The sequence below is a fragment of the Aotus nancymaae genome, unplaced genomic scaffold (assembly GCF_030222135.1).
Source record: "Aotus nancymaae isolate 86718 unplaced genomic scaffold, 86718_ANA_hifiasm-v0.15.2.pri h1tg000032l_0, whole genome shotgun sequence".
Lineage (NCBI taxonomy): Eukaryota > Metazoa > Chordata > Mammalia > Primates > Aotidae > Aotus > Aotus nancymaae.
Genome location: NW_026988445.1, coordinates 107,661 through 118,132, shown reverse-complemented (window position 1 = coordinate 118,132; position 10,472 = coordinate 107,661). Strand labels below are relative to the sequence as shown.

The 10,472-nt window shown below is 45.7% G+C and overlaps 1 pseudogene; it reads right to left on the bottom strand.

Annotated features, from left to right (window-relative positions):
• Positions 1 to 6,609: 6,609 nt before the first annotated feature.
• LOC105722222 (proline-rich nuclear receptor coactivator 1-like) lies at positions 6,610 to 8,857 on the bottom strand (annotated as a pseudogene).
• Positions 8,858 to 10,472: the final 1,615 nt, after the last annotated feature.

The following is a 10,472-nucleotide window of genomic DNA, read 5'->3' as shown; positions in this document are numbered from 1 at the left end:
CTGAATTCTAGAATCCTAGTATGTCTGAATTCTAACGTCATAACATGTCTGCTATCAGGAAGTTAAGATGTCTGACATCCAGCATCCTAATATGTCGGCATTCTACAGTTATAAATGTTTCTGAATTCTAGAATCATAGGATGGTTGAATTTTGGAATGAAAGGATGTCTGAATTCCAAAATCATAAAATATCTCAATTCTATATTTGTAACACATCTGAATTCTAGGATGTCTGAATTCCAGAATTTTAAGATGTCTGAATTCTAGAACTCTGGCCTGTCTGAATTCTAGAATCATAAATGATCTGAATTCTGGAACTTAGGATGTCTGAATTCCAGAATCATAAAATGTATGAATTCCAAAATAATACAAATATTTGTATCCTAGGACCATAAGATGGCCGAATTCTAAAATCCTTGTCTATCTGAATTATGGAATCAAAGAATGTCTAAATTCTGGAATGTTAGATATCTGAATTTCAGAATCAAAAGATGTCTGAATTCAAGAATTTTAAGACATGCGAATTCTGTAATTCTAGGATGTCTGATATCTAGAATCATAAGATGGCTCAATTTTAGAATCCAAGTATGTCTGAACACTTGCATCATAAAATGTGTGAATTCCTGAATTGAGGATGTCTGAATTTCAGAATAATAAAATGTCTGAATTGTAGAATTATAGGACGTCTGAATTCTAGGACGTCTGAATTCCAGAATTGGAAATGGCTGAATTCTCGAATTCTAGTGTGTCTGAATTCTAAAATCCTAAATTCTCAGAATTCTGGAAGTTTGGATGTCTCAATTCCAGAATCATAAAATGTCTGAATTCTAGAATCATAAGACGTATAAATTCTACCATCCTTGTATATCTGAATTGTGTGATCATAATATGTCTGAATTCTGGAATGTTAGCTTCTTGAGCCAGACAGACTCCATCTTAGCTTCTTCATTTTAGTTATTCCCCTCATTAAGCATGCAACCGTAGTATGTAGCTGGGCCAGGACAACTGTGGGCGCATCCTTTAGTGCATTTCCTGATAAGAGGCCGAGTAAAGTGGCCCCAGCAGAGTCTGGGAATGCAGGTGCTGTCAAGTACCCAGAGCCCTCATACCTCTAAGTTGTATGTCTTTTTATGACAGCTCTAGCCCTTGTGCCTGGTACTGTTTTATTTCTCATGTACTAGTTTATCTTTTAACTTTTTGCTTACTCTGCTTTTGTGAAAAATTTGCTTCAGCTGGGTTTCCCCCTCCGTTTTCAAACTAGGGTATAAAAATCCTCCTAACTCTTTCTTTATGGCCGAGAGAATTTTGGGCATTAGCCACCTCTCTGTCACTGGCTAAAATAAAGGACTCATAATTCAATTTCAGAGTGTGATGCATTCCTTATCTCACTTGGATATAACATCTTTCTCTCTGTTACTCTCTGTGTCTCCCTCTCTCATCTCTCTCTGTCTCTGTCTCTCTCTCTTCCTCTGTCTGTCTCTCTCTGTTTCCCCCCTCCCCCCTCCCCCCTCCCCCCTCCCCCCTCCCCTACAGGACTGAGTCACCACGATGGGCCCTGAGTCAGGGTTTTCTATGGAGCAGAGCAGCTCCCTCACTGTAATCTATTGAAATTCAGTCCTCCACACAAGGTTCTCTCCACACATGTGTGGGGAACCTGGAGATGTGGCGTGCTCCGTGTAAGTTAGCTGTGTTGCTCTACCTTCCGTTCTTCCTCCTTTTGCCCCTGGAGACATCCCTCCAAATCTGCTTATTTCCCCTGGCCCCAGAGCCCCGGAATATGCAGACTGTCTCTCTTTTCAGAGCCCATTGGTGGCTACCGGGCCATTGGGAGGCTCCCATCCCCGTTCTCTGGCTTTCCAAAGTGACTTGACAATGGTTGCTGAAGTAACAGTGGCATTTTTGCTTGGCTTTCCCCTCTTTGATTCTGTCTTATCCCTCCACCGAACTGGAAGCTACTGCACTGGCTGGGACCAGACTCATCCAGCCTAGTGACAATGACTGAGGTGCACAAGTCAGATGGCAGACCCTTACTAAAATCTGCAACTGACACCTCCGGGATGGTTGAATATGGTGGGTGCAAGCTTTTCCTCCTTGTTGCTTAAGATGTGTTCGCTGTTCTGTTGTATTGTTAGTAGAGATGGGGTTTCAACATTTTGGCCAGGCTGGTCTAGAACTCCCGACCTTGTGATCCACCTGCCTCAGCCTCCCAAATTGCTGGGATGACAGGCATGAGCCACCACACCCGGCCTCTGTGTTTCTGTGTTTCTTTCTCTCTCTCTCCCTGTCTCCCTCCCTCCCTCTCTCCTTCCCTCCTTAGGTAAACTCAACCACCCTGGCCCTGGCCCTCATAGTCATGTTTTTTCTTTCTTTTTGTTTTTTGTTTTTTTTTTTTTGAGAAAGAGTTCCGTTCTTGTTACCCAGGCTGGAGTGCAATGGTGTGATCTCGGCTCACTGCAACCTCTGCCTCCTGGGTTCAGGCAATTCTCCTGTCTCAGCCTCCCTAGTAGCTGGGATTACAGGCATGTGCCACTGTGCCCAGCTAATTTTTTGTATTTTTAGTAGAGATGGGGTTTCACCATGTTGAGCAGGATGGTCTCAATCACTTGACCTCGTGATCCACCCACCTCGGCTTCCCAAAGTGCTGGGATTACAGGCATGAGCCACCGCACCTGGCTTCTGTAGGGTTTTTAATAATGACTGGGTGGTCTCTTTACAGGTCTCCTGGGTTTCTGTAACCAAGAGTAAGTTATTCACGTATTGGAGTAGGGTGCACTCAGGGAACTCAGCTCAGAAGGCAGCAAGATCTTGGCTAAGTATCTCATCAAACAGAATGGGGGAGTTTTGAACTGCCTGAGGCAGTCTTGTCCAAGTGAGTTGACCTGAGACCCCAGTATCAGGGTCAGTCCATTGAAAAGCAAGTATGGGCTGGCTAACAGGGGCTAGTGGGATGCAAAAGAATGTGTCTTTGAGATCCAAGTTAGTGTAATGGTGGTGTTCTGCACCCAAGAGACTTAGGAGGATGTATGGATTTGGAACCGTAGGGTGGAGAGTTTCCGTTCATTTGTTTACCTCCCTTAAGTCCTGTACAGGCCAATTGTCCTTTGTGCCTGGTTTTAAGATGGGGAGCAAGTGGGTATTCCAGGGGGACTTACAGGTAGTAGGGACCTTTCCTTTTAGGAGTCTGGTTATATATGGAGCAATTCCCCATCTGGCTTCCTGGCTCATGGGCTATTGTCGTATCTGGACTGGAGTTGCTGTTGCCAATAGCTGGACCATGACTGGGGTACGGTGACTTACCAAGCCTGGGAATTTGTCTCGGCCCACACTCCGGGTACATTCTCTTGGAATTGATGGAGGAAGTCTGATGTTGGTGGTTGATTGGTCTCTGAGGATAAAGTTTCCTGCGAGAGATACTTGTCTGACAGAGCACAGGTGATGAGGATTTGCCGAGGTGGCCCTGATGCCAAGGGAGGAGGAATTGAGAGGCAAGCCTGACTATCACCGAAAGAAATATTTGCTTGAAGTTTGTGAAGTAAGTCCCATCCTAGGAGTGGGTACAGACACTCTGGAATGGCTAAGAAGGAGTGGGTGATGGTGCCGTTCCCCAGATCAACCAGTCGGTTAGTGGTCCAAGGGCTTGTTGTGGGTTTTTTTCTCTGTGGCCCCTTGGATACTTGTTTTTTTACTGGATAGTGGTCCCAGAGGCTAAGGACCGAGTAGGCCACCTGGTGGAGTAAGAAGCTGACAGGTTTGTCCCCAACTCTTAAAGTGACCCTGAGCTCTTGGGGGCTTAGTAAGTAAGAGCCCCAGCCCCATCAATCCTGACCTTCTAAATTGAGGATAGCCCTCAGTGGATTTTCCTGAGCGATTACTCCTCCTTTTCTCTTGGGGCACTCATTCTTTCTAATTTTCTCTTCTTTACAGTAAACACATTGGTTTCTTCCTAATGGGGCCAGGGAACCCAGGGGCCCTTTTACAAGGCCCCCTGCCCTCGTGGAATGACTTGTGTCTTCTGAAGGGCTGCTATTACTGCCCCTTAGTAACTTCTTTGTTTTGTATGACTGCAGGAGTATTCTTGTTATTAAAATTTTTCTGGACAATTTCCAGCAATTGGGTTAAATTTATTTTTATTTTATTTTATTTTATTTTGAGATAGAGTTTTGCTCTTGTTAACCAGGCTGGAGTGCATTGGGTTAAATTTATTCCCTGGAATCCCTCTAACTTCTGTAACTTTCTTTTAATATCTGGGGCTGACTGGGAAACAAAAGCCAGATTGATGGTCCACTGATTTTTCTGGAGCCTCAGGGTCAACAGAAGTGTAGGTAGATAAGCATCTTGTAGACAGTCAAGGAAGGCAGCCAGCGACTCCTGCATACCCTGAGTTACAGTCCTTGCCATGGAGAGGTTAGTGGGCTTGTGGGCTGCTCCCCTAACCCCTTCTAAAAGATACCGGTGAAAAGTGTTCAGAGCCTGGTGAATCCCCCAAGGTGTTGGGGTCCCATTGGGGTTGGATAGAGGGGAAAAACCTTTTTAATTTGGTCCCCCATCTTTTTTCCCTACTGTTCCTCACCCTGGACCTATGCTGGCTTTCAGGGCTGCTTGTCTAATTATGCCTCTTTCCTCTGTGGTGAACAGAATTGGTAATAATTGTTGGCAGTCATCCCAAATGGGGCGATGAGTCTAGAGTACAGATTCTAAGAGCCCTCTCAAAGCCTGGGGCTTCTCAGAGAATGGGGGATGTTGAGCCTTCTGACAGAACTTACTCCATTGTAAAACCCCACCGCCGCCTTAAGTTCCCCAGCCTCCCAGCACGACCCCCTCCCGGGGAACTTTCCCTCTCACAGGTTTCTAACCCTACCCCTCTCACCATCTTAGCAGTTCCCCAGCATGAACCCCTCCCAGGAACTATTAAACTTAGCAGTTCCCCAGCACCTTCCCTACTGCACAGCCCCTCACACCGGATGCATCTGCTGGCTCACAGGCCATAAAAATCCCCTTTGCCATGCCACGGGTGCTGTTTGCCAATTTTGGGTGCAGCCTGGCAGCTTTTTCCTTGCTCTTAATAAAGCTTGTGCCAGTACTTGGTGTTTCGGCCCTGTTTTTAATTTCTTTCACCTTCCAGTTATATAAGTCACTTGACAAGAAGGGGATATGAACAAAGAATGGGCGACCCCGATTGTCTTCTCCTGTTGGGGGCGCCTCTTGGAGAGGAAGGACCACCGGTGGGTGTGGGGCCTCACTGCGGGTGTGCAGGGGGGACAAGGCTTGGTTACTAGTACTGTTGAGGTGGGTGCTGAGGACCTGGTTCAGAGGGCCTTGAGTAGGGTGGAGGTAATTCCTGATCCTCCGTTGGTGGCCTCCCAACGTTTTCAGATAACAGATATAAGCCACTAGTGCCTGGCTCAGGTATACCACCCTAATCAAAAGGATATTTGGAACATATTTTTCTTCTTCTTCAACAACTATATTAGATATCTTGAAGTTTTGTTTTGTTTTGAGACAGAATCTATCACCTGGACTGGAGTGCAATGGTGGATCTCAGCTCACTGCAACCTCCACCTCCCAGATTCAAGCAATTCTCCTGCCTCAGCCTCCTGAGTAGCTAGGACTACAGGCACATGTTGTCAAAGCCAGCTAATTTTTGTATTTTTAGTAGAAATGGAGTTACACCATGTTCGTCAGGCTGGTTTCCAACTGCTGATATTGTGATCCATCTGCCTTGGCCTCCCAAAGTTCTGAGATTACAGGTGTGAGCCACCGTGTCCAGCAAGTTTTTTTTTTTTTTTTTTTTGAGATGGAATTTGGCTCTTGTTGCCCAGGCTGGAGTGCAATGTTGAGATTTTGGCTCATCACAACCTCCACCCCCTGGGTAGCTGGGACTACAGGTGCCTGCCACCATGCCGGGCTGATTTTTGTATTTTTAGTAGAGACGGGGTTCCACTATGTTGACCAGGCTGGTATCAAACTCCTGACCTTATCATCCACCCGCCTCGACCTCCTAAAGTGCTGGGATTGCAGGTGTGAGCCACCTTGCCTGGCAAGTTTTTTCTTTTTTAATGCAGATTTTTTTTTTTTTTTTTTTTTTGAGATGAAGTCCTGCTCTGTTGCCCAGGCTGGAGTGCAGTGGCAAGATCTCAGCTCACTGCAACCTCAGCCTCTTGGATTCAAATGATTCTTTTGTCTCAGCCTCCTGAGTAGCTGGGATTACAGGCGCATGCCACCATGCCTGGCTAATTTTTTTGTATTTTTAGTAGAAATGGGGTTGCCATGTTGGCCAGGGTGGTCTCGAACTGACCTCAGGTGATCCGTCCACCTGGGCCTCCCAAAGTGCTGAGATTACAGGCATGAGCCATGGCACCTGGTCTTTACATGCAAATTCTAAGAAATCATAATTACTATATCAAAATCAAAATCCCTGAGTTTCAGGCCTCAAGAATATGAATTTCTTACAAGTACCCAAACAATACTTGTGCACAGTAAAATCAGAATCAAAAGTGTGTTGAAAGAATTTTAAATTCATTCTCATGACCATAAAGTCTACTGAAATTGGCTGGGTGTGGTGGTTCACACCTGTAATCCCAGCTCTTTGGGAGGCCAGTGTGGGAGGATTTTTGTGTTGTTGAGGAGGCTCAGAAACATGGCAAGACCCTAATCTCTATTTAGAAAAAAAAATTTTTTTTGAGATAAAGATTTGCTCTTGTTACCCAAGCTGGAGTGCAATGGTGTGATCTTGGCTCAGTGCAACCTTCACCTCCCAGGTTCAAGCAATTCTCCTACCTTAGCCTCCTGAGTAGCTCAGATTACAGATGCATGCCACTACGTCCAGCTAATTTATTGTATTTTTAGTAGAAACGGGGTTTCACCATGTTAGCCAGCTGGTCTTCAACTCTTGACCTCAGGTGATCTACCCATCTTGCCCTCCCAAAGTGCTGGGATTATAGGCATGAGCCACAGTAACCATACCCAGACTTTTATTTTTTATTTTTTTTAAGGGGGGCCAAATTATTATTATTTTAAAATTTGATTACAACCAATTTCGTTGGCATTAAAATTAGAGGCATTAAGCAGGAATGGATATGTATCAAAAACCAGAAAATGAATTTGGCAAAAATGGGAATAGGAGTTTTCCAGTAATTTCAGATTAGAAATCAATTTAGAGCAACAAACCCCATGCTTACATTGATTGTGCCACAGATTTAAACTCCAGTAGTGCATTAGTAAACTCTTCACATTTAGGTCTTCACCTTGAGATTTGACAGCTGTTTCTTGAAAAAAATCTCAGTACCTTGTGCAAATAAATCAGTCTGCCTGTGCCTTAGCACACACTTAAAATTTCTCCATTGTATATGTACAAAAAGGGCAAAATACATACTTTCATAACAAAACTATAATACACCTCTGAAATTTTAACAATATACACATAATAAATGGTATACAGTATTTACAAAATATAAAATATAATACAAGCTGTTTGTGATTTTTCAAACTCATCTTTTGCACTTGTATGCTGCAAAAAGGCAAATTTCCATTTCTACCAATTTTCTCAAGAATTCAGGGATATGGGAAAACTTGTTTTACACACATACTGAAACTGAAATCTAAGATTGAACTTTCAAGAGCATTTTTAAGTGTACTGCCATCAGCTCCCTGTTTTGGTTGGATTTTCAACAGTGCTTCCCATCCAGTGACTAGGAGTCTTTGGAAGAACACTAGAAGGTGGATCACTAAACTTTGCCTCAATGTAATTTTGCTTTTGGCTAACTTCAGTTAGAAATTCTGATTTCTTCAAATGTGTATTTTTAACTGCCAAAAGCTGTTTTCATTTCTTTTTGCACAGGTGATCTTGGCTAGTGGCAAATTATATTTTCTTTTCTATCTTTGGTTGTTCATACAAGTGTATACCATGAACAAGCTGGCCGTGGGGAAGGGCAATTTTCTCCGATTTTCCCATCTTTGATTTTAAAACCTCTTTCCTGAGCGGGGGTTGGTCAGTGGGGCAAGGTTAGGGCTGGCTCCTTCCGTGCGGGTTGCGGCTACAGGACTCGGAGCCAAGACGGCGGCCGGGCCCGGGACCTCCGGCGCTCCACTCGGGCCCGTCGCCGGGCTCACGCAGCCCTCCAGAGTTGGTCAGTGCTGCTGGTACTGGTGGAAGCGTCTGGGCAGCTGCCCTGCAGGGCTGGCCCGCACCTTCTTCTTCCTGAGAGGTGTCTCCAGCTGCGGCGAGGCTGCGGTTGGGCAGAGCTGCTGGAGCGCTAGGCTGGGGGGTCAGACACGGGCCATCTCCCCCTAGGAAGTGAGGGAGGAAAAGGGTCGGGGGCAGTGCCGGGGATCCGGGATCCGAGGTAAAGGCGGCAGAGCCGTGGTTGCCATGCGGAGGGCCCGAAAGTAACCGTGGGAGTAAAAGCCAAGAGGCTCAAGGCGGCCACCCAGGACGAGCGGCTCCCACTGCGGGACGGAGTCGACGGTCATAGCGCTAGGAAGCTTGCCGCTCAGCAACGAGGAGACAAGGAGAAGGCGAAGCCTGTGAAGACAGGGTAGCGGCTACGGATGCTGCTAGGAGAGCCCGAGAAGATCATGGAACATGACTCGGGCGGTGGCGGCGCAGCAACAAATCCTTTTTTTGAGATGGAGTTCCACTTCTGTTCCCAGGCTGGAATGCAGTCGTGTGATCTCAGCTCACTGCAACCTCTGCCTCCTGAGTAGCTGGGATTATAGGTTCAAGCTATTCTCCTGTCTCAGACTCCCAAGTAGCTGGGATTACAGGCACGCACCACCATGCCCAGCTAATTTTTGTACTTTTACTAGAGACAGGGTTTCACCATGTTGGCCAGGCTGGTCTCGAACTCCTGACCTCATGATCCACCCACCTCAGCCTCCCAAAGTGCTGGGATTACAGGTGTGAGCCACCTTGCCAGGCCGAAACTAATTTTTGTGCACTATACTAACTCAGCCTATTATAGTCTTAAAAAAAAAATACTCAAAATGAAGGTACCACCATCGTTGGAAAATGGAAGCTCTCATTGGGGCTTTTTTTTTTTTTGAGATAGAGTCTCCCTCTCTTGCCCAGGCTGGAGTGCAGTGCAAGCGATTCTCTGCCTCAGCCTCCCGAGTAGCTGGGATTACAGACAGCTGCCACCACGCTCAGCTCATTTTTGTATTTTTAGTAGAGAGATGGTGTTTCACCATCTTGGCCAGTCTGGTCTCCAACTCCTGACCTCATGATCCACCCACCTCATCCTCCCAAATTGCTGGGGTTACAGGCATGAGCCACCATGCCTGGTCTTTTCTATTTTTTTGAGACAGCTTCTCATTCTGTCAGTATGGTGTGCAGTGGCTGGATCTTGGCTCACTGCAACCTCTGTCTCCTGGGGTTCAAGCTATTCTTCTGCCTCAGCCTCCCAAGTAGCTGGGATTATACGTGCCTGCCACCACGCCCAGCTCATTTTGTTTTTGTACAATTGGTTGTTGGCCCACTTTACACATTCCTCTAGAATTGGCCATTTCTCCAAGAAGCCTTGGTTACTTTTAGCAAGGAATGATATTTACAGATCAAACCTGATCACTGGTGTTGCTACGATTAAGGGCAGTTGCAGATATTGGCTTTATGTGCAGGAAATTGAAAGCCAGAAAAATCTCTGAAGTCTCTGACTTCACCTCACATATTATCCAAAATTAATGTAAGCCCATGGTTAAACTAAAAATTTGGCAAGGCAAATGAGATCATCACAATTTACTTCCCACGGCTGGGTATAGTGGCACACATCTGTAATCCCAGTATTTTGAGGCATCAAGGTTGAAGGATCACTTGACGCCAAGAGTGTAAGACCAGCGTGGTCAACATAGTAAGATTCCATGTCTACAGAAAAGTTTTAAAAATTAGCCAGGTGTGGCCGGACACAGTAGCTCACACCTGTAATCCCAGCACTCTGGGAGGCCTAGGTGGGCCGATCACCTGAGGTCAAGAGTTCAAGACCAGCCTGGCAAACATGGCAAAACCCCATCTTTACCAAAAATAAGCTGGGTATGGTGGTACATGCCTGTAGTCACAGCTATTTGGGAGGTTTGCTCAGCAGCATCACTTGAACCCAGGAGGCAGAAGCTGCAATCAGCTAAGATTGCACCACTGCACTCTAGGCTGGTTTTGAACTCCTGACCTTCAAAAATTCTTGGGATTACAGGCGTGAGCCACTGTGCCCTGCAAGAATTTTTTTTTTCAGATGGAGTTTTGCTCTTGTTTAGCGGGGTGCAATGGTGGGCACCTGTAATCCCAGCAACTTGGGAGGCTGAGGCAGGAGAATCCCTTCAAGCTAAGAGGCAGAGGTTGCAGTGAGCTGAGATTATGCCACTACACTTAGCCTGGGCAACACAGCAAGTTTTTGTCTCAAAAACCAAAAAAAAAAAAAAAGAGAGAGAAGAAAGGCAAAAAGCCATATGAATGATTTATTCTTTTTTTTTTTTTTGAGACAGAGTTT